The 25,481-nt window shown below is 37.9% G+C and overlaps 1 protein-coding gene and 1 non-coding gene across 2 annotated transcripts in view; both read right to left on the minus strand.

The window, feature by feature from the left end:
* The window catches only part of SLAMF6 (SLAM family member 6), a 45,851-nt gene extending 39,624 nt beyond the window's left edge, over positions 1-6,227 (minus strand). The window contains exon 1 of the mRNA XM_077156631.1: positions 6,142-6,227. The gene's annotated coding sequence lies outside the window, so the exon portion shown is untranslated. The remainder of the gene's footprint in view (positions 1-6,141) is intronic.
* An 18,456-nt stretch (positions 6,228-24,683) lies between these two features.
* Positions 24,684-24,786, minus strand: LOC143681786 (U6 spliceosomal RNA). Its single transcript, XR_013174845.1, has one exon. It is a non-coding gene; the product is annotated as a U6 spliceosomal RNA (small nuclear RNA).
* Positions 24,787-25,481: the final 695 nt, after the last annotated feature.

The following is a 25,481-nucleotide window of genomic DNA, read 5'->3' on the forward strand; positions in this document are numbered from 1 at the left end:
CTGTGAAGATATTAGTTAGGAAACCTACAAGTGATCAACAAATGAGTATAAGAGCAGTGAGGAACACTTGTCCATGGTTAGCTGGCATGCATCATTGGCGGAGTCAATACAGCTTTGTGACTTTCTTCAACGATGCTCAGCATGGGTAGCCCAGGAATACAGACAGAAGATGCTGATAATTACTCAGTACTAGCAATGGGCATGGTGAGGGAAGATATAGCACCAACGAGATGAAGGATTTCAGGAGCAAAGTGATTGTTTTGTTGAAATTACTGGCCAAAAAGACTCTCAGGATGGGTGGTGTCCATGCAAATGGCAGAGTAAGTAGCTTTGAGGGACTGTCCCTATGTTAGAAAAATGATCAGGATAAATTTGGTTGGAACTTTGGAAAATTACCTAAGGTTCACAGCAACAATGCAAATTTTGGATTAAAAAAGAGGCAACTTAAAAATGGTAGTAGAGCTTTGCAGTTTTATCATTTGCCCTTGATTCACCCCCGTCTCTGACTTTTTGGTAGCAGTCCTGAAGATGGCAACCTGTGTCCCAGTCTGGGACCTCGATTCCTTGTTGTGGAGGGATAAGAGCAGACCTTGGTCTTAAAGATTTGTATTTATCTGTCTTGGTCTGACTGTAGGACTAATGCAAGGCAATTGCTGTTGATTTTCCTTACTTGAATTTTCTGAGGGTGGAAATGTGGTTGCACAGAGGGTATTCTTTGAACATATTGAAAGACAAATGAACAACCAACTGCTACTTGGTACAAAAGATTGCAGTTGAGGCAAACAATAGACATGTCAAAGTCCTGGGAGGAAAAGCTGTGGAGAGAGATTCTTTGGAGAATTAGGGCATTGAAAAGTGCCTCATATACCAGGGAATTTCGAAAGACACGTGCAATGTGCAGGTAGGACACATTTTCAGAAAAGAATGAGAAGACCCTAAGCTTTCACTACAGCTGATCTTTATGCTCAGGAAGTGATCTTTAAGCAGGAAATGAGTCAAAAGTCACTTAAGAAGAAATAGAAAATTCGAATGGACCTATTAACAATTAAAGAGATTTAATCAGTAATCAAAAAACTACCAACAAAGAAAATCCCAGGACAAAAGTGCTTCACTGGTGTATTCTACCAATCATTTAAAGAACGAACATCAATTCTTCTCAAACTCTTCCAAATATAGAAAAAAAGAGAACACTTTCTAATGTACTCTATGAGGCCAGCATTACCAAAGTTAGAAAACTACAAAAAAGAAAACTATAGATCAGTATCCCTTATGACCTTAGATTAAAAAATCCTCAACAAAAACTAACTGAATCCAGCAGCATATTAAAGGGACTGTACACCAGGGCCAAGACAGATTTATCCTATGGGTGAAAGGGTGGCTCAACATGTGAAAATCAGTCTATGTAATATAATCACATTTAAAAAATTAAAGAAAAATAACCCACATGAGCATCTCAGTTGATGCAGAGGAAGCATTTGACAAAATCCATGATTAAAAATACTTAATAAACTAATAACTGAAATGTGCTTCCTCAGTCTGATTAAACAGCACTTATGAAAAAATCTGCATCTAACATCATAGTCAATGATGAAAGACTGAAAGCTTTGGCCCTAAGGTTGGAAAGAAGACAAGAATTATCCTCTTTTGCCACTTCTATTCAACACTGTACTAGAAGATCTAGCCAGAGAAATTAAGCAAGAAAAGTAAATAAAAGGCTTACAATTTGGAAAGGAAGGAGATAAATTATCCTTATTCAGAGACAGGATGATCTTATATATAGAAAATCCTAAAACTTCACATAACAACTATCAGAGCTAGTACATGAATTCAGTAAAGTTGCAGGATAAAAGATCAACAAACAAGAATTAGTTGTATTTCTATATACTAGCAGTGAATTATCTAGAAAGGAAATTAAGAAAAACAATTTCATTTACTCTAGAACCCAAAACAATAAAATATATAGAACTAAATTTAATCAAGGAGATGAAAGACCCATATACAGAAAACAACAAAACACTGCTGACAGTAATTAAGGAAGACCTAAATAAATGACAAGACACCCGATGTACATGGATTAGAACACTTAATATTGTTAAGAGGCCAATACTATCTAAAGCAATCTACAAATTCAAAGAAACCCCTATTAAAATTCCAGCAGCCTTTTCTGCATAAATGGAAAAGCCAGTCCTCAAATTCACATGGAATTTCAAGAGGCCCTGAATAGCCAAAACAATCTTGCAAAAGAAAAATAAAATTGGTGGTCTCACACTTCTCAATTTCAACACTTATTACAAAACCACAGTAGTCAAAACAATGTGTAACTGGCATGAGGATACCCATATAGGCTAATAGAATAGACTTTAGAGCCCAGGGTTGAACCCACACATCTAAGGCCAATTGATTTTTGATAAGATTGCCAAGACCATTCAATGGGGAAAGAAAGTCTCTAACAAATGGTGCTGGGACAACAGGATATCCATATGCAAAAGAATTGAGTTGGAACCCTACCTCACAGCAATCCAAAATTTAACTCAAAATGGATCTATATCCCAAATGTAAGAGTAAAGCTCTTTGGAAAAAAGTAATAGGGGCAAATCTTTATCTTGTTATTTGACAATGAATTGTTAAATATGATTCCAAAAGCACAAGCAACAACCAAAAAATAGATAAACTGGACTTCATAAAAATTAAAATTTTTGTATATTAAAGGACATTATCAGGAAAATGAAAAACAACCTCCAGAATGAAAGAAAATAGTTTCAAATTATATATCTAATAAGGGTTCAATTTACAGAATATATATATATATATATATATATAAAAAAACCCACCACAACTCAACAACATAAAGACAATCTAATTTAAAAATTGGCAAAGGACTTTATGCACCCCCAGAATCTATTATGCACCCTCCCCAAAAGTCATGTTTTAATTTTGATTCAATCTTGTTGGGGCAGTCATTTCTTTTAATCCTGATTCAACACTGTAATGCAGAAGCTTTTAATTAGATTATCTGCACAGAGATGTGACACACCCAATTGTGGGTGTGAGAGTTTGATTAGCTGCTAAGTCTTATTAATCTACTGGAGTCTTTTAAAAGAGGAAATATTTTAGAGATCAGAGCTATAGAAACTTCAGAGTAGAGCTGTCAGAGTTGTTAACACTTGGAGAACAGAGACATGGATGTTTGGAGAACTTGGAGCCCAGGAGACATTGCCATGTGCCTTTCCGTGAGATGTTAAGCAAGCCAGAACCTAGAGAGAGCCAAGTGAAGTCAAGAGAATGAAAACCAGCCCCAGAGAAGCAAAGTGAGGAACCCCACAGGAACAGAGACTGAAAGCAACCAAGCCCAGGAGCAAGGGACCAGCCGATGCCAGCCACCTGACAGAGGTGCTCCAGACCCTTCGGCCTTTCTCGAATTAAGGCATCTTCCCTGAATGCCTTAGTTTGGATATTTTTATAGGCTTAGAACTATAAACTTGTAACTTATTAAATTCCCTTTATAAAAGCCATTCCTGTTTCTGGCATATTGCAATCCTGCAGCATTTCACAAACTAATACAGACTTGAATATATGTAAGCACATCAAAAGATGTTCACATCATTAGTCATTAGGGAAATACAAATCAAAATTGTAAAAATATACCACTTCATACACACCATGATGGCTATTAAAAAAACAAAACAAAACAGAAAATAAACAATGACAGGATGTGGAGAAATCGAAATCCTCATACACTGATGATAGAAATGTAAAATGGTGCAGCAGATGTGGAAAACAGTTTGATCGCTCCTCAAAAAGATAAACAGAACTACCATATGAACCAGCCTTCCCACTACTAGATATATACTCAAAATAATTGAAAACATGTATTCTAAGAAATACTGTACGGAATGTCCATAGCAGCACTATTCATAATAGCCAAAAAGCGGAAACAACCCAAATGTTCATCAATGGATAAATGGATAAACAAAATGTGGTATATCTGTACAATGGAATATTATTCAGCCATAAAAGGAATGAAGCTCTGTAAGTCATTACTATAGCAATGCAGATATTTGTAAGAACTTTCTACTTGATATTTTGAGAACATTCACAGTTTTGATAGTTGATCAAATGGTACCTAAGTTAGTGTTTAATACTTAGAATTTAAGAACTTTGCTATCTGAATTTGCAGATTTTTTTCCTTGTTGCCTTAATTTTAAATTGGTTTATGAAATTTACTGCATGTACACAGGTTTTACAATGATTGCATGGATATTTTATTCAAATATGCCTATGGTTAAGCTAACTAAGATATCCATTTTTGGTGGTTCTAAGTGTATTGTTTGTTTTCTTAGATGAAAATAAATAGACTGGTGGAAATATTAAAAAAAAGGAATGAAGTTCTGATACATACTAGTATGAACCTTGAAAACAGTATGCTAAGTGAAGGAAGTCAGGAACCAAAACACACACACTGCATGATTCCTTTTATATGAAATATAATATCCAAAATAGGTAAATCAATAAAGACAGAGAGCAATTGGTGGTTCTCAGGGATCCATCCCCAGTGCTAATTGTCCATGTATCTTCAGGAAATCTCCTCATGGATATACACCGATGTCTTAAAATCAATAAGTCCAAAATTGAGTACCCCTCCCCTTGGCTACTATTCCTCTCCAACTCTGTCTTCTTTGTAGTTCATCTGAAACTTCACTACCTACCTTCTTCTCCTCTTCCTGACCCGGTGACACTTCATATCCCTTTTCCCTGCTTATTTATTTATTTATGTTTACCTCTTTATTATTTACCTCTAACAAATATACTACTTTACTTATTTATCTTGTTTATAGTTTGCTCTCTTGCTAAAATGCTAATTCCTGAAACCATGCATTTTTGTCTGTTTTGTTCATGATGTATCTATCCCCGGGAACTAGAATAGCACCAGCATCCAGTAGGTGCTCAATGAATATTTACCTAATAAGCTAATGAATCCCCACATCCTCATTTCCATTGCCAATAAATCCAGTTAACTCTGCATCTATAAGTGTCTCTTGCTTCTGTCACTCTTTTTCTCTTGTGCTGCTGCTATTTCTGTCCATGTCATTGTTTGTCAGAACTAATTCAAGAGCTTGCCACCTCTGCCAAATGATGGCTAAAGAAATTTAGGCAAATTATTTCAAGTCTCTTAGTCTCAGTTCCTTATCTTAAAGCAAGGATGAAACAATAAGACAAACTGAGCATTGTCATAAGGTTTATGTATAATGCATTGTAAAGCACTTGGCCCAGTGCTTGGAACAGAATAAGCACGAGCGAATGTTAGCTATATTGTCATCTACCCTCAGTTAGTTCTGGGCTAGTCTTCCTGTCTCGTCTTTTGCCTGTATCGTTCACATCATCCTAAGTCCACTTGTGTTCCCCAAACATGATGTGAACCTACATGCTCTCCAAATAATGGGCAGGCAAGGAACAGGCAGAATCAGCTCATTCCTTCCTCAGTCTCATATTCCTTTCTCAGTCTCAACATTGCTGGGCTAGTGCCTTATTTGCTTCAAAGCAACAGGGAGCTGGAGACCTACTTATTTTGCAGTTAGCAAAAGATGGAAGGACTATTTTCTCTCTCTTTTTTTTTTTTTGTGGGGACCCAGAATTTTTTGCTAAGTTGACTCATAGATTTTCAGTGTTTTAGATGAAGATAATGAGGCTCAGGGAGGTTAAGTGGTTACACAGCAAGTGAATAGCTAAACTGGTAGAGGACTCATTTTCCTAATCTTAGAACTCGTTTTTTTTTTAGATGTATGGTCCAGGAATCGAACCCAGGTCTCTGGCTTGAAGGGGAGCTTTCTACCACTGAACCCCCTGTACACCCTAGTACCCCTTTATACCCATGATATGCTGGTCATAAACCCAAATAGTCTTGTCTTACAAAAGCTCATTTCCCATACCCCAGCAAAGAATCCTCTTAAATGCAGACACAGCTGAAGTTGTTAACCATGAATCATGGCAGGGCTTCAGCATGCAAGGTTGAGAGGAGGCAGCAGCCATAGGGCCCTTAGCAGACAAATAGAGACAGACAGCTGCAGAGAAGTGATTTAGATTGAGCAAGTTGCACAGAACTGGGGAGGCACAATAATCAGATGAATCTGGGTAGACCTTTACCTGGGCCACATCATGTTCTCAGCAGTGCAGACCCTTCTGGAAACACCAGAGCAGGTAACATCATCCTAGTCTGTCGTAAATCGAGGAAGTCCCTTACTTCCTTTCAGACAGTAAGCCCTCCCCTTTCTTCACTCTGGCCTCTCTTTTTCTCACCCTAACAAGCCTAACTTTATGTTGTGATTATTGTTGTTTGCTTTCATCTGAGTATAGTGAAAAAATCTTAGTTGTTCAAGGTGAATTGGAATTTTCATTTTTTAATAAATGTATGTTTTTTACATTGAAATTTTTTAGAGTAAACCAGGCAGAAAATTTATTGAGTGCACATGCGAAAAGGACATGCAAAGAATGTCCTTTCTTGCAAAGAAAGAGGTGAGAGGTCTGTATATATTTCACATTGATTTTTAAATATTCACATATTTCTCCTCTTTTAAATTTTTATTTTTAAATACATCCAAATTTACAGGACAATTACAAAAATAATACAAACCCCATACAGAGAACTCCAACATACATCCCCTCCCAGATACCCTGGTACACCAAATTTAACTTTTTGCCATCTGTCTCTGTGGCTGTCTTTCTATCTATGTCTGTCTGTCAATCATCAATCCATTTTCTGAACATCTGAATATATGTTTTATACATCATGCTCCTCCAGCACTTAATACTGCCTTGCATATTTCCTAAGAACAAAGATATTCACTTACGTAACACCTTAAGTGTAATTATCAAGTTCAAGCTATTTAACATTGATATAAAGCTTACAGTTTATATTCCAATTTTTTCATATGTTCCAATAATATCCCTATGAGCCTTTACTCCTCCTTGCTAGATCCCATCTAGGGTCATGTATTGCCTTTAATTACCATTGTGTCTTTAGTTGCTCTTTCTCCCTCCCTTCTTCCCTTCCCCCTCTTTCCTCTCTTGTTCTCTTTCTCTCTAATTGTGGGAACATATAAGCAATACAAACTTTCCCATCTGAATCACTCCTAAGCATACCATTCAATGAAATTAAATCCATGAACAATACTGCAGCACCCTTACCACTTTCCCCTATTAAAACTTTCCCATCTCCGCAAATGGAAACCCTGCACCCATTATGCATTAATTCCCCACCCCCCTGCTCCCTGCCCCTGGCAACCTATATTCTGACTTCTGTCTCTACAAACTTGAATATCCTCTGATATTTTCTTTGTAGTTACCATGGGACTTAAACATAATATCCTAAATCTGTAACAGTTGTGCTTGCTTTGACACCAAATTAATTTCAATATTATATGCAAATTATGCTCCTATAATCTTCCATGTCCCCACCTTTATGCAGTTCCTATCACAGATTACTTGTTTATATAGTATGAGTTAAAACCCACAAATTTATCATTATTTTTTATGCATTTGCATTTTAGATCCTGTATGAAGTAAAAAGTGCTATTACGAACCAAAAACACAATGGTACTAGTATTTATTTTACCCATGCCATTATTCTCACTGGAGAACTTTATTATCTTCATGCAGTTTCAATCCTTTGTGTACCATCCTTTCTTTTCAACTAGTAGAACTCTCTTTAGCACCTTTTGGAGGGCCTGTATACTGGTGACAAATTCCCTCAGCTTTTGTTTACCTGGAATTGTCTTAATCTCCCCCTCATTTTTGAAAGATAGTTTTTCTAGATATGAAATTCTTGTGTGACAATTTTTTGCCTTCAGCACTTCAAATATGTCTTCCCACTATCTTTTTGACTCCGTGGTTACCAATGAGAAACTGGTACTTAATCTTATTGGAGCTTCCTTGTACGTGACATGTTGTTTCAATCTTGTGGCTTTCAGAATTCTCTCTTTATCTTTGGCATTTGCCAGTCTGATTAAATATGCCATGGCATAGATCTACTTGGGTTTCTCCTGCCTGGGGTTCATGTATCATTAGATACATATATTCATGTCTTTCTTTAAACTTGGGAAGTTTTCAGCCATTATTTCCTTGAATATTCTCTCTATCCTTTTCTGTCTTTCTACTCCTTCTGGGAGTCCAACAAGGTATACCTTGGATGCTAGATGGTGTCCCACAGATTCCTCAAGCTCTGTCTCCTTTTCTGCATTCTTTCAGGCTCTGTCCTCTTTTCTGCATTCTTTCTTCTTTGTGCTACTCGGACTGGATGATTTTGTTATCTTATCATCAAGTTCACTGATACTTTCTTCTCCTAGCTCCAATCTGCTGTTGAACTAATCTAGAGAATTTTTAATTTGTTACTGTGGTACTCAGCTCTGTTTGGTTCCTTTTCATAACTTCCATCTCTCTATTGATCTATTTGTGTTCATCTATTGCTTTCCTACTTTCCTTAAGTTCTTTGTCCATATTTTCCTTTAGCTCTTTGAGTATATTTAGGACTGTTTTTAAAAAGTCTTTAGTATGCCCCAAGTCTGGTCCTCCTTGTTGATGGTTTCTAATACTTTAATATTCTACTTTGCCTGGGTCATAACTTCCTGTTGTTTTGGAAGCTTTTGTTAAAACCTGGATATTTTGACATTTTAATGTGTTATTACTGAAATTTAGACTCTTCTGTGTCTGTTTCTTAAGCCTATATCCAGCTAATGTTCCCATCGAGTTTTCCTTGAATGCCAGGAGCTAACAAAAATAAGAAGGAAATACAGATAATTCCTTCCCCAGTCTTTGCAAATTGACCTGTGCAAGTGCTTTCCTTCAGGGCTTACCCATGCAATGGGTTGTATGAGAATAGCTCTAGGCCAAAGTATAGTGATCCATTCTGTCTTGTCTGGGACATGTGCTTGAAGAAATAAGAATTCCACCATTAACATGATTACAAATATCCCTCTTCCCTAGGAAACAGTTTCCTCAGGGTTCTGGGTACTGTACTATATGTCCTATATCCCCAAATCCCTTGCCCCAGGCAGCCCAATTTTATTGCTTCCCACAGCTAGTTCTATAGGAGAGTTCTCTGAGCTGCTATCTACATACAGGGTAATTTGTGGAACGGTGAGTACTTCAGGTACTCACCAAAGAGACTGGGCCAGACATCCATGCTTCCAGCATTTGCATGAGGGCCACTCTGTTCCATCTATAATCGAGACTGGGGATCTGCACTGGCCAGCTCCACACTAAACCAGTGAGGGGTGGGCGGTGGGCAACCAGGTTTTTAAGAAGCCTTTTTCTCGATTTGGTGCTCATCTTGTTACTGTAGTACTTTAACTGTTTTCTGAAACCCTGAGAAAGTTGTTTCTGTCAGTTCTTGCTGGTTGCTGAAAGCTTCTGCGGTGGGACAGAGTTCCCTAAGCATCTCACTCCACCATCTTGATTGGGACAGGAGCCACATGTTTTTAAGTAACTAAAAATTAATGACATTATACCAGGTCTTTGTGGATAAATAGCGTTCTCCATTGAGGAATCAATGGTCCCTGGAGAAACAATTGATTCTAGATATAGGATAATCTCTTAGATATTTTAAATTTATTTTTTAATTAATCAGTTATTTATTAAGTGTTCAATGCAAAAGGCACTATTCTATCTTCTTTATGAGAATTAGCTCACTTAATTTCCACAATAACCTATGCACTAGGAGCCCTTCTTATTGCCATTTTGCATATGTGAAAACTGAGGCATATGTTGGTTTTCATACTTTGACTGATAAATCAGATAGTTACGTGTTAAATTAAGCCATTATTTTAAAATGTGGTGACATGTATATAAAACATAAAATTTTAACTGTTTTTCAGTGTATGCTTCAGTTGTGTTAATTACATTCACGATGTTCTGCTCCTATCGCCACCATCCATTAAAAGACTTTTTCATGACCACAAACAGGAACTCTGTACCTAGTAAGTAAAAAATCCCCATTTGCCCCTCTCCCCAGACCCTGGTAACCTTGATTCTACTTTCAGTCTAAATGAATTTGCTTATTCTAGATATTTCATAAAAGTGGAACCTTACAATATTTGCCCTTCCTTCTCTGGCTTATTTCATTGAACATGGTGATTTTAAGTTTCATCCATGTTGTAGCATACAATAGAAGGTCATCCATTTTGATGGCTGCATAATATTCTATTAAAAAGATATACCACAAATTGTTTATCCTTTCATCTGTTCATGGATACTTGGGTTGCTTCCACCTTTTAGTTATTATAAATAATGCAGTTATTAATATTGGTGTGCAAGTATCTATTCAAGTTCCTGTTTTCAATTCTTTTGAGTATACTTAGGAGTGGGATTGCTGGGTCATATGGTAATTTTACGTTTAACTTTTTAAGAACTCCCAAACTGTTTTCCACGACAGTTATACTATTTTACATTCCCACCAAGAATGCAATGCATGAGGGTTCTAATTTCTCTACAACCCTCTAACACTTCTTATTTTCTCTTGTTTTTAAAAATAGCCAACATAATGGGTATGAAGTGATATGTCATTGTGGTTTTGTGTTGCATTTCTCTGATGACTAATCATGTTGAGCATCTTTTTATGGGCTTACTGGTTATTTGTTTGTTTTCTTTGGAGAAATATGTATTCAAGTCCTTTGACAATTTTTAACTTGGGTTGGTTGTCTTTATGTTGTTGAGTTGTAGTGGTTCTTTATATACTCTGGATATTAAACCCTTATCAGATATATTATTTTCTCCCATTCTATAGGTTGTCTTTTCACTTTATTGATAATGTCCTTTGATGCACAAGAGTTTTAATTTGGATTAAGTCCAGTTTATCTGTTTTTTTTTTCTTCTGTTGCTTGTGCTTTAGGTAACATATCTAACACTTTGTTGCCAAATCCAAGATCATAAAGGTTTTCCCCTAAGATTTTTATGGTTTTGGCTCATATATATTTAGGTCTTTAATACAATTTGAGTCAGTTTTTCTATGTGCTATGTGGTAGGGATCCAACTTCATTCTTTTGCATATGGATATCCTCTTTTCTCAGTACAATTTGTTAAAGAGACTATTCTTTCTCTATTCAATGATATTGACACACTTGTTGGAAATAAATTGGCTAAGGGTATGTGGTTTCATTTCTGGACTCTCAATTCCATTCCATTAATCTATGTCTTTGTTTATGCCAGTATCACACTGTCTTGATTACAGTGGCTTTGTAGTAAGTTTTGAAATTGGAAAGTGTGAGACCTCCAACTTTGTTTTTCTTTTTCAAGGTTTTTTTTTGTTGTTATTTGGAGCCTCTTTTAAGTTCTATATGAATTTGAGATTCAGCTTTTCCATTTCTGCAGAAAGTGCTCCTGGGATTTTGGTAGGGATTACAATGACTCTGTAGATCACTTTGGGTAGTATTGACATCTTAACCATATTAAGCATCCCATTTCATGAACAGAGGATGTCTTGCCATTTATTTAGGTGCTCTTTCATCTCTTTCAGCAGAATTTGTTTTCTGCGTGTAAATCTTTCATCTCCTTGGTTAAATTTAGTCCTAGGTTATTTGATTCTTTTGGATGCAGTTGGAATTGTTTTAATGGAATTGTTTTCTTAATTTCCAATTTGGAGTGCTCCTTGCTGGTATATATAAATGAAATGGATTTTTGCGTGTTAATCTTGTACCCTGCACTTCGCTGACTTTTCAAATTAGCTCTGTTAGTTTTCTTGTGAATTGTTTGGGATTTTCTATAAATAAAAAAAGATTGTCATCTGTGACTAGAGATAGTTTTAGTTCTTCTTTTCTAATTTGGATGTATCTTATCTCTTTTTCTTGCCTAATTACTCGTCCCAAAACTTCCAGTACAATGTTGAATAGCAGTGGTGACAGTGGAAGCCTTGTCTTGTTCCTGATCTTTAGGTGGAAAGCTTTCAGTCTTTCACCATCGAGTATGTTAGCTGGGGGTTTTCATACATGCCCTTTATCATACTGACGAAATTTCCTTCTATTCCTAGTATTCTGATTATATATTTTGCTTGACTCATTTCACTGACTAGGATTTCCAATGTTGACCACTACCAATGATAACAAGCACACTTATTTTATTGTTATGTTTAATAGGAATACTTCTAAAGTTTATGCCAAATGTTTAGTACATATACTGTTTCAAGTTATGAAAGTTTGACCTGAGCTGATCATTTGCCTATTTGCTTTTTGCTCTCTTCTCTCCCTTTTGTGCTCTTCTCTGCTTGTCAGAGGGTTGGAAACCTGTAAACTACATTTATCTTCTCCTTTGCTGGATGGCTTCTGGCTAGATTCTCTCCATGGGAGGCATTGGTGAAAGACTGGAAGGTGAGAGGAAGGGAGAAATAATGCTTGTTCGTAATTGTTGGTTTCTGGAGGATGTCTCCAGCAGAGGCAGCAATAGTAGGTAGATGAATGGAAACAGGTTCTTGGTCCAGCAACACAGTTCCAGCAACTATTCCAATAGTCTTCACAGTGTGGTATTTGCGGTTTCTGCCTCTGCAGAAATGCATGGCTTTAAGCTCCCAGGCTCTTTCAGTGTAGACTCCTGGCCTCCTGCAAGCTGGCGGCAGTGTCCCAAAGGCAAAATTTCCATAGGAGTGGTAACACCTTCTTGGAATTACTAAATGCTGATTAACCTCATCTTCCCCATTTTATTTCTCAAGTCCTTCCCTCACTTTTGTAACCATTTTCTATATTAAATTTGTTAGATTTAGGGTGGTGCAATGGTGGCTTAGTGGTAGAATTCTCGCCTGCCATGCCGGAGACCTGGGTTCAATTGCCGGTGCTTGCCCATGAAAAAAAAAATTTGTTAGATTTGCAATATCTAACATGGTTTCAGTTTCTCTGATTGGACATTGACTGAAACACCTCCTATTTTTTACATTGCTAAGTTAAAAAAATGTTATTAAATCAGTCATGAGTATTGGATTTTATCAGATACATGTTTGGAATCAGTCATGAATTTTTTCCTCCTTTAATCTGTTTGAACAATCAGTTGCAATAGAAGATTTCTTAAAGAGAAATTATCTTTGCATTGTGGAGATAAACCCTACTTGTTTGCATTGTTTTCTTTTAATGTATTTCTTGGTTCAACTTACTAAGATTTAAATCCAGATTTTTAACATTTATGTTTATAAGTGAGGTTGATCTCTATTGGGAGTTGACAGACTTTTTCTCTAAAAGTCTAGATAGCCAAATTTAGGCTGTGTTGGTTATATAGTCTCCGTTGCAACTACTCAGCTGTACTCTTGTAATGTGTAAGCAGCCACAGCTAATGCATAAATGTATGATGATTATTTGGGTTCAAATAAAATTTTATTTATGGGCACTGATTTTTTTTTCACAGAACAAGAAATTTTATTATCTCAAATGCTGGTGCATAACAAATATCAAGCTTAATTAGAGGAAGAACAGAGGGAAACATCAGACGTTGAACTAGATTTCTGGGCAGACTTAAAACCTTTAAAGGTTGATGGAAAAATTGTTCATAAAGTCTTTTTTTTTTTTTTAGATCAGGATATACAGCTTTCTTCTTACTGACAGTTTTCACTAGCAATTCGTATAATATGAAGTTCAGCTAATCTTTTACCCATTAAGTTAAAAGAAAAATAGAGAGGAAGCAAAACAGAACTTTTCCCTAATATATAAGGATGTTAGAAATAGTTTGTTTTCTTGTGCCTTTACGTACATGTTAGTGTTTACATTTAAAACATTATTAAGGGCATATTAATTTTTAATTGGTCTTAATTTTTAAAATGGTCCTCACAATGGATTCTTTTGAATTACAGATCATAGTAACTTTATAAATGATCAAGATAATATGTACAAACAAATGTCAAATGCTCTTGGAAACCACTGTAAGATACAGCATATGTGATATATATTTCTTTTTGGGTTTGTTCATCCTGTTGGGATAGTGAAAACTCTATCTTACATGGATAATTTAGCCTTTGATAACTGTAGTTTACAATGGATTAGAAAGCTGAAATTCTCAGTTTCCTCAATAGACTTTCAGTTCAAATAACTCAAAAACATCTATCTTGTGTCCTAAGATGAACATTTTGCTTTTTTTTTTTATCAATACACTGTTAACATCAGTGGGCTCTTTTGTCGGCAGTTTGTCTTGGTCATGACATATTCTTGCAAAACCATTCCTTACTGTGAAGCAGACGAAATATTTCCCCCACGCAAGGAAAATAATCTGAATCACTAATAAAGTCAGAGGCATAGGTGCTTCAGGATATTCTTGAAAACAGATTTCAACAGTCCTCAGATCCTGTTTCCTTTTCTTTCCACTGTGCAGTCGCTGCTCTATTCTCTTCTATTCTGCAAAGCAAACACAAAAGAAAAAACAAGGATTTTTTTTATTAATTAAAAAAAAATTAACACAACATTTAGAAATCTTTCCATTCTACATATGCAATCAGTAATTCTTAATATCATCACATAGATGTATGATCATCATTTCTTAGTACATTTGCATCATTTTAGAAAAAGAAATAGCAAGACAACAGAAAAAGAAATAAAATGATAATATAGAGAAAAATTAAAAATAAAAAATACAAAAAATATATAAAAATAAAACAAAAAAACACTATAGCTCAGATGCAGCTTCATTCAGTGTTTTAACATAATTACATTACAATTAGGTAGTACTGTGCTGTCCATTTTTGAGTTTTTGTATCCAGTCCTGTTACACAGTCTGTATCCCTTCAGCTCCAATTACCCATTATCTTACCCTATTTCTAACTCCTGATGGTCTCTGTTACCAATGACATATTCCAAGTTTATTCTCTAATGTCGGTTCACATCAGTGGGACCATACAGTATTTGTCCTTTAGTTTTTGGCTAGACTCACTCAGCATAATGTTCTCTAGGTCCATAAAACAAGGATTTTTTGAGAAGCAAGTTTTTCACAGGTACGGAACTACTTGGAATGAACCCAAAAGATAGTGGAAGGTTGGGTCTCTCCTCAAGTGGGTTCCTCCTGCAGGGGCTGTTGACCGCTCTCTGTGGATAACGCCATCACAGCTGAGTTCCTCATCAGACCCCTGGCTGCCCTAAGTGAGACGGGCTCTTTGGTGAAGGCCAGCTGGTCGAATGGGGTCTTCTCGTGACGCATCTGGGACCCGCTCTGAGGGCTGCTGCCTTGCTCTGGATGTTCTCATAGACATCATGTAGCTGCTTGCCACTCCCCTTCCGGACAGTCTGGTTGTCCTCCCTGTATTCGAATTCCTCACCCTCATCCTTGCTCTCAAAGTTTAGGGCTGCTCCCCAAGGTTGGGCCCGTTCCCCAGGCCCCATCTCCCCTCAGGTCCGCCATTGCCTCGGCCTCCCCCTTCCTCCTCTGGCAGTGACCGGCTCGGGTGTCCCGCTGCTGCCGGGCTCTGACCTCGGTCTGCGGAAGTCGCGCTCGCCGGGCGTCACAGCCATCTGCAGGTCACTGCTCTCTGCAGACTGCTCGGACAGACGGACGTTTCACATCTTGCAAGCTGCTCGATCGCTAGCAAAGCCTTTTTCTGGCCACTGAATTTTGAATTTAATTTATTTTTTTTTTCATGTCACAAAATATTATTCTTTTGAATTTTTTTTCAACCATTTAAACATGTGAAACCTGTTTTGTATGTCCACAGGCCGTATAAAAAAACAGGCAGTGTCAGATTTGATTCACAATCACAGTTTGCGGTTCTCTGGTCTGTGTTTTTCTTTTTGGGATGGTTTTGGAATCAGTGTTATAATAACTGGTCAATGAATTGGGCTTCCTGTTGTTTTCTATGCTTCGAAACTATTAAAATTACGTGGGGATTATCCTTTCATTGAAGGTGTTAGGACCAATCCACAAGACGCTATTTAGGTCTTGGTTCATTTTTGAGAATTAGATCACTGAATATCTTTTCCATTTTTTTCTCTGATTATTCTTCTACTTAAAAACTTTCAACTTATGAACTATTACACACACACACACACACACACACACACACACATACATGCCACACACAAGAGCAACCCATTGGTTCTTCTTGACACCAGATAACATTAGGCATTAGGGCATATTCATGTCTTGGAAAGATAACACTGTGGTGTAGTGTAGAGAATGGATTGGACGGGGGCATGTGTGGCTGCATGAAGTTAAGTGCTATTGCCCAGGTAAGAGATAATGTAGCTTAGAGCGATCTAGCTAGTGGTGGGTGAGAGAAGTAGATGGTTGTAGAAATATTCAGGAGATGTGTTGGGGGTTTTCAAGACCACCCCCAAGATTAATGATTTGCTAGGAGGACTCCAGATTCCTGCATCTAATCATTCTTTGGGTTATGATTTATTATAGCGAATGGGTGCAAAGCAAAATTAGCAACAGGAAAAATCATGTATGGGGCAAAGTCCAAAAGAAAGCAAGTGCAAGCTTCCCAGAGTCACACAGGAAGTGATTAATTCCTTCAGCAACGTAGTGTTGACAACATGTGTGAAATGTTGTCTCCCAGGGAAGCTTGCCTGAGTTTAGGAGTCCAGGGTTTATTTTTTAGGGGTCAGTCATATAGGCACCCTTTGCCTAGCATATACCAAAATTCCAGATTCCCAGAGAAAAAGTATGTGTTCAGTATAAATCAAACTGTACAAATGGTGTAGGCACAGTGAGCCACTCTTCTCAGGGGGTGATGAGGGCCCTCCTGAAATTCAAGTTCCCAAATACCATTCAAGGGCTATTTGTGTGGACATGGCTTTAAAAAATAACAGTCTCAAGCCTGGTGTGTTTGCTCTTTTCTGCATAGGAGGTAAAATCAATTATGTTTTTCTACCGTATTTCCAACAAGGGTTCTGTGGACTATTAAAGGTATGCATTTAGGAGTAGGTAGAATGATGTTTTGCTTTGTCATTGAGACATCTGCCGGAAGATTGTCAGATTCCAGGTAAGGCAGTTAAAGACTGCACAAACTTTTGCATGTTCATTAATTAATCAAAATTGCACATTGCAAAGCTCTCACAGCGGTCACGTATATTTAGAAATTGTAACTGTTATTTCTAAATTCTAAGATACTGAGCTGTTTGTATAAAACCTGATCATTCCCCGAAACTTCGGGTATTTATGTGACACCTGAGACTCAGAGTTAGAGCTCTGAAGCTATGAAAGTCAGTATTACCCCATACATCAACTTTTAAAAATGTTGAAAAAGTGATCAAACTTCGAGTAGAGATATGAATGAAGCTGATCTGGCTAGAGCTAAGGTAGATCGGAATATGGGGTAAAGGATGGTATCATCCATATTTAGAGACTTCAACTTCTGTGTGAGACCAAAGGGAGAGATGTTTATTTGGTGCAAAATGTATACTTTGAACAGCACATTACCTAATTTAACTTATTTGGTCAGTGTAGTTGGATACCACAAGTACATGGAATCTTGAATAGGGCATGAGATTTTGTTGGTTTGTCCAGGTTAGTGTGATGCCCCAATATATCCCAGAGTAATTCGGGCAGTGAATAAAGAAGCATTTGCAAAGTCCCTTTGGGGGCCAGGGGAGAAAGGAGAAAATATTCAACTTCCCCATTTGGAGAATTCCTGATTTTCTCTCAAGCAGTGGGGGCAACCAAATCAATAAACTGAGCCCTTGATTTGAGGTTTGCCCTATGAAACTTCTTCCTGCAAAAAATAGCTAAACTTAGAGTCACCCCCAGAGAACCTCTTTTGTTGCTCAGATGTGGCCTCTCTAAGACAACTCAGCAGGTGAACTCAGTGCCCTCTCCCTTATGTGGGACATAATTCTCAGGGGTGTAAATCTCCCTGGAAACATTAGAAAGAACTCCTGAGATGAACTGGGACCCGGAATGATGGGATTGAGAAAGGCTTCTTGCCAAAAAGGAGGAAGAAGGAAATGAGACAAAGTTTCAGTGGCTGAGAGATTTCAGAAGAGTTCAGGGGTTATCCTGGAGGTTATTTTTATGCATTATATAGATATCCATTTTGGGTTTATGGCGTATTGGGGTGGCTGGAGGGAAGAGCCTGAAACTGTTGAGCTGTGTCCAGTAGCCTTAATTTTTGAAGTCGATTGTATAACACAGCTTGTACAGTGTGACTGTGTGATTGTTAAAACCTTGTGTTTGATGCTCCTTTTATCCAGGGTATGGACAGATGAATAAAAATATATAGATAATAAAAAATAAATAGATAAAACAGGTGATAAGGTGATAATATTTGTGATAATTATTACAAATAAATTAGGTAGATTGAAATACTAGTGATCAGTAGAAGGAGGGTTAAAGGATATGGGATGTACGAGCTTTTTCTTTGTTCTTATTACTTCTTTTTCTGGAGTGATGAAAATGTTCTAAAAATGATCATGGTGATGAAGACACAACTATGTGATGATATAGTGAGCCACTGATTCTACACCATGTATGGACTGTATGTGTGTGAAGATTTGTCAATAAAAATATTTTTTTTAAAAATTGCACATTGCAGACTTTCTCTGCAGTTTGCACAGGGTCAGGCACTGTGCATAAAAATCATGAGCAAAATCAGATGGGGTTTTTGCCCTGATGGGGTTCGCAGTCTAGTGGGGAGAGAGATATTAATCAGATCATCAGAGAGAAAAATATTTAAAGATAAAATTTGAAAATTGCCATGAAGGACGGAGATATAAGACAATGAGAGACACTAGACATGGTCTGGAGGATGAAGGAAGGTATTTGAGCTGACCCCGGAAGGAAGAGTGGGCATTACGAAGGGCAGGTGTATTGGAGTTAGTGAGGAGGAGTGGGAGGTAAAGCATTTCGGAAAGGGGGAGAATCCTGGGGTGAATGTATCGATGAAATGAAATGTGCTAGGATCTCAGAGGGCACTGGAAAAACACCACCAAAATTTTTGTGAATATTAAATTAGTATATGAATAAAATAAATGTTATCTTCTCAAATGGTAGCTGTCTCCGTTTTCAGGGTGTCTACGCAGGGGCTCTGAAATTCTTCAGGTAGCTCAATTTCAATCCCACAAGAAGAGGATGAAGAGGCACAGCTTTGGGGGGAGCTGGAGACCAAGCACATCCGCCAACACTGTCTCAGAACAGAAGTCCTGGGGCCTCTTTGATAAGCAGGGAGTAAAGGAAGTGGTTTCCTTTCAGATCTAGTAGTTTCCATTTGCTGCACCCAACACCTCTTAGCAAGTCACTTCCCCTCAAGGCCTTGTTAATGTTTGTTAACATCCTGAGGCCTTGCACACCCGGTTCTGAGGCACCCACAGCCTCGTTCTCCTCATTTAAAACCCCAGTTCTTTGATCCCTTTCATCCAAATGGCACTGTGGGTGACTCAGGTAATTCCTACTCTCCCATTACCTGGACGCACACTCTGACATTTGTTTCCAGGGCCCTTTTTCTTCTCCCAATGTTTTGACCCCAAATCTGAGTTCAGTTCAACAGATATTTGTTAAGCTCTATCAGACACTGGCTCCTGTGACAGTGTGCTGTGAATGAAAAAGGAATAAGACATAGTTCTGCCTTGGAGGGACTTATAATCTTGTGAGGAAGATGAACCCCAAAACACGCGATTTAAGTGCCCGATTTCCTTCTGGTTTCCCATGGTTTCTGGCACTGTGCCACCCTGTCTGTGGCCTCTCAGTTCCCTCCCAGGGCCACAGGCTCAGGTCAGCCTTCCTTTTCTCCCCTTCTTTGCCTTCCTACCCTCAATCTGTTGGTCTCCTTATGATCACTCAGGGACTGGGTCTCAGACTGCAAGGAGCCCTCATCGTGCCAACTATTTCCTTTGTTGTTGCTTCTTTTCATGAAAGACAAAACAAAGCAAAACACAAAAACAGTGCATGTGTTACCAAATAATATTTATTGTGTTTACCTGCTGAAATGCAGCTATGCACTTACAAGCTAAAATATATGGGCAACACTTTATTAAAGGAAATTTATAAAGGCATGAAATAAAAGATGACTTGCAGCGAGAATAAGATACCCCGTGACAAACAGGACACCTGGCTTCTGAAATAGGTTGAGCGACATTTGCGACTATCCACTGTTATCTTCATGTTCATATTAATTAACACATCCAATAAACATTTTTTTTGAAGATGTGAGGTTTATCAGGCACCGTGGACATGAAGCAAAGTCCCCCAAATAACTCATTGACCACTTGGCGAGTCAGTTAAGAAAATACCACAGCTGCATAATTATCTTACAACGTAATAAGTTGCTACTACTGTCCACTTATGTACTAAATGCTTTAGTTTAAATAGGAGTTTAAATAGGTGGCCATACGTTGAGCTTTGGGTGGGAGGTTTTAGAAAGCTAACGGAGTATAGTTGATCTGGGCCTTGAAGCACAAAAGAACCAGAGGTGGAAATGAGGGAGAGAAGGGCATTCCAGGCAGAGGATACAACATGGACAAAGGCCTTGCTGGGAAAGGATTTGGTGGGTTCACAGACCCATGATAGTCCCCTATGCCAGGAGCCTGGACAGCAGGCAGGAGTGGGGCCTGGAAATGTGATGGTTTCTATTGCTTGGGAACCTGGTCCTTCAGGAAAAACTTTTCAGTAATGGAATGAAGTGATAAGATGCATGTTTTCCCTTGTGTCTGAGGCTCCTTTTATCTACCTTGTCAACAGGCGAGTAGAACATATGGAATAAAAATAAATAATAGGGGGAACAAATGTTAAAATAAATTTAGTTTGAAATGCTAGTGATCAATGAAAGGGAGGGGTAAGGGGTATGGTATGTATAAATTTTTTTTCTGTTTATTTCTTTTGCTGACTAGATGTAAATGTTCTAAGCAATGATTATGATGATGAGTATGCGACTATGTGATGATAGTGTGAATTACTGATTATATATGTAGAACGGAATGATCAAAATAGGAATGTTTGTATTTGCTTTGTGTTTTTTGGTATTTAAAAAATTAAAAAAAAAAAAGATGCATGTTTTCAGAAGACAGCTCTTTGTGTGGCAGCTGCCCAGGTAACATATGACAAAGGAGTGACCCAAGGAAGTGGGAAAGGAGATGAAGAGTGTATTTGATGTTAGTTGAGGGGACATGGTTGCAAGGAAGCATATAAAGGAGCTGGAATTGACAGGACCTAACGACTGATTAGACGTAGGGGTAGTTGGGATGACACGTAAGAAAGAGAGAGAAGTCTAGGATGAAACATGCTTATGCTTTGGGTAGCTGCCGAGTAGTGAGACAGTGCAAACCAGCAGGGGTACACAGCCCTGGGAGCTGGAGGGCCTGGAGTTGAATCCTGGCTTCTCCATTTACTTGGATGAGTTACTTAGCCTTTCCATGACTCTTACTTCTCAATATGTGAAAGTTTCTTTTGACGTAAAATGGAGAATAATTGTAACTACTTCAGAGAGTGGATGAGTTTTAATGTTTCTGATGGGTTTTAAGTGAATTAGTACATGTAAGACATTAGGGCAGGGAATGGTACATAGGAAGCAATTAATAAATGTGAGCTATTCCTATTATGGTGTGTTATCAGCTATCACTGGAAACAGAAGTATGCTGTGGGGTTCAGGGAGAGACCCATGAGTTCACTTTTGGGCACATTGAGTTTGAGATGACATCCAACATCCACACAGAAATAGCCCAGCAACAGCTGGAAAGACAGATTATAAATGAAATGGTTGAGATTATCTGTGTTTTACAAATTTCCTGACAGATAACTATGCAACTATTTGCCTCCAAAAAGACCACATGAGAAAAATCTCTATTTCTTATCTGCAAAGATAAGGCCGTTTTCAGGTCACAGAGCTGGTGCAGCCAAAACCTAGAGGTTTGTACAGGGCTGTTCAGAACCGCCTGGACAATAAGCCATGACTTGACCAGCAAGAGGTAATAATTATTATCCAAAGATGGGTCAGTTCTGTTCCTTTATGAATTCTCAAAGTAAATTCCTCCGTCTCATATTTCTAGAAAATGTATTAATCATTATTTTATTTTGTTTCTTCAAATCAGAGTTCAGGAACCTTACTTATGGCTCTCTGTCAAATGTATAACACTTGAGTATGTTTTGAACAACCAGCAAGGGCTCTTCACACTTGCACTGGGGCCCATTAAAATCTAAATGTGCACATCAAAAAGAGTATAGCAGTTCGATTCTGGGACCATGCACCCCCCCCCCCAAAAAAAAAGAGTATAGTAGAATTCCCCAAATTCATTCCTTTCCTTCTACTCCTGTTATTTCTGTGATCTTAATAGTGGGAATGTACCCTGTATTTCTCTCATTTTGTAACAACTCATCAGGAATTCTTATGAAGTGGGCTCCTTGTTTGCTATGAAACCATCGTACCTAGAATCCAGACAGAGAGCTTTATCTAAGCTTATATAATGGACATCTCCCACAGAAAGTTGAGTGTTGCCCAGGTAACAGAATTAATATATGAACAGATTTGCCTAACTTGCTTTTAGTGCCTTTAAAAATTATTAAGTGCACCTTTCATTCAACAAACATTTGCGACCTACATATTATGTGTCAAGCAAGGTATGTGTATTACACACCTGGGGCACAATGCCAGGTGCTGGAAATTCAAGCAGGTAAGGGAGGCATAGACAAGAAGAATTAATTTCTACCTGACAAGATTACTGTATTGACAATAATGTATAAAGCACTTAGTATAGGATTTGGCATACAAAGTAAGCCCTCAATTAATTATTACAGGCTCCTTGCCCTCAAGGAGTTCTCCATTTCAGTTTTATTATTATTCAGATGGTTATTTCTGGGGAGACAGAAATAGTATTAGATAATCAGAGTATAGTGTGGCAAGTGAAATGAGGGAGACAGGTATTGCATGTAATAAACTACATTTGAGTTTAGGTGGGCTGAGAGTTAAAAGTTTTGCACATAACTGTAATTTAGCATAATGTCAGCTGCATTTCTGTTGCAAGAAGCTTATTTTGTAAATTTGGATTAGCATCTCCTGAAGGTTTCAGCTAATATAATAAAAGTAGCATTGGGTAAGGGCCATATAATGTGCAGTCTTTTTCTTATAGTAACACTTCATTTAATCCTCACATCAACCCTTTGAGGTCGGAACTATTATTAATCCTATTTTACAGAGAGGAAAGCCGAGGCACAGAGAGGTTAAAGTAACTTGTCCAATGTCACATAACGAACAAACGAGAATTCAGATCCAGGCATGCTAACCTCAAAGCCCGTGTTTGTGCATGCTTTCTCTTACGGTCTTTAACGTCATAACCAGTGGAGAGTGTCACTAATGACTCGTGGGAGAATTTCACAAATCAAGGGAAGTTCAGGGAAAAGTCGAACAGAAGAAATGCGATGGATCTGGAGGAAACTACAGCCCTGCCGTTTCTTTTTCTCCAGGTGGAACCTAAGAGGTGCTGTTTGTAGACACAGCCCAAACCAGAGAGGCTCCTTCTTACCTACGTCTTCATCCAGAGATGGCCTGTCCAAGCTGTTGTCTTGTGGGCTGTGTAATTTAGAATACTTTATGGATTTAAAAAAAATAATATTTCAAACAAGCCTCACTTTCTTCTTTGGAGGAACATGAGCTGCAATACTTCCATTTCTCAGTTCCCCCTATAGACGCACTGAGAAGTTAAAACGAGCAGGTGACAGGCAGGCTGAGGAATTGTCGTAGCTTACAGGCGCTGTCCACCAGGGGCGCTGCTCCTGAGATTTCAATTTCATTTCCCATTTTAAAAACTGGAACGTCTTGGCTTTGATACAACAAGATCCTGTTTCATTTCAAGAATACGTTTGTGGGCTGGGATAGTATTATCTAGGAATGCCTAGAGTATACAATGATAGTGACTAAATGTACAAATTAAAAAATGTTTTTGCATGAGGAAGAACAAAGGAATGTCATTACTGCAGGGTGCTGAAAATAGATGGTAATTAATATTTTAAAATTTCAACTTATGTGTGAGACTAAAGCAAAAAATGTTTATTTGGTACAAAATTTATATTTTGACTAGTGCATTTCCTAATATATTTTATATGGACAGTTTAACTGAACAGTATACGTACATGGAACCTTGAATAGGGGATGAAATTTTGTAGGTTTGTCCAGAGTGGTGCCCCCGATAAATCCCAGAGTGATTTGAATAGTGAGTAAAGAAGTATTTGCAAAGTCTCCTTGGGGGAATGGCGAGGAAGGAGGAAAATTCAACTTCCCCATTTGGAGAATTCCTGATATTCCCGCAAGCAGTGGGGACAACCAAATCAATAGATCGAGCCCTCAATCTTGGAGTTTGTTCCTACAAAACTTATCCCCACAAAGAATAAGCTAAGCCTACTTAAAATTAGGCCTAAGAGTCACCCCCAGAGAATCTTTTGTTGCTCAGATGTGGCCTATCTCTCTCTCAGTCAACACGCCAAGCAAACTCACTGGCCTCCCCCTCTCTACGTGGGACATGACTCCCAGGAGTGTAAACCACTCTGGCAACGTGGGACAGAAATCCTAGAATGAGCTGAGACACAGCATCAAGGGATTGAGAGGACCTTCTCAACTGAAAGGGGGAAAAGAGAAATGAAACAAAATAAAGTGTCAGTGGCTGAGAGATTTCAGAGTCAAGAGGTTATCCTGGAGGTTATTCTTACGCATTTTATAGATATCCCCTTTTTAGTTTAAGGTGTATTAGAGAGGCTAGAGGGAAGTTTCTGAAAACTGTAGAGCTGTGTTCCAGTAGCCATGTTTCTTTTTTCTTTTTTTAAATATGGAACACTTCATGAATTTGGGCGTCATCCTTGTGCAGGGGCCATGCTAATCTTCTCTGTATCGTTCCAATTTTAGTAAATATGCCGCCAAAGCAAGGACAGAAGCCATCTTTCTTCAAAATGAATGTATAATGATAAAGCTTTTGCAATGTGACTGTGTGATTGTGAATACCTTGTGTCTGATGCTCCTTTTATCTATGATATTGACAGATGAGTAAAAACTATGGATTAAAAATAAATAAATAATAAGGGGACAAATGTTAAAATAAATTGAGTAGATTGAAATACTAGTGAATAATGAAAGGGACTGGTAAGGGGCATAGAAAAACAACAGGATGAGCAAAGGTTAAAATCTATTGAGTAGATGGAACTACTAGCGGTCAACGAGAGGGAGGGGTAATGGGTATGGAATGTGCGAGTTTTTTCTTTTGTCTTTTTATTTCTTTTTCCGGAGTGATGCAAATGTTCTAAAAAATGATCATGGTGATGACTATACTAGTATTGTGAGCCATTGATTGTACACCATACACAGAATGTTTGTATGTTAATGTTCATGTTCGTATGTTGTTTTGGTTTGACAATACAAAATAAATTTTTAAAAAAAAGAATCTAAAAAAAAAAAGAATACTTTTATGGACCTGTTGGTCAAAGTCTAATTCATCTGGAAAGCTGTGAAGAGGAAAGTAAGACAACACTCAGTTTATAGAAGTAGAGTCTGAGAACTGGGGCCCAGGAAGTGGTGTGAGTAGCTCAGGTCTTCATGAATCAGAAGTTCCCTAGGAAAGGAACAG

This window comes from Tamandua tetradactyla, chromosome 4 (assembly GCF_023851605.1).
Source record: "Tamandua tetradactyla isolate mTamTet1 chromosome 4, mTamTet1.pri, whole genome shotgun sequence".
Taxonomy (NCBI): Eukaryota; Metazoa; Chordata; class Mammalia; order Pilosa; family Myrmecophagidae; genus Tamandua; species Tamandua tetradactyla.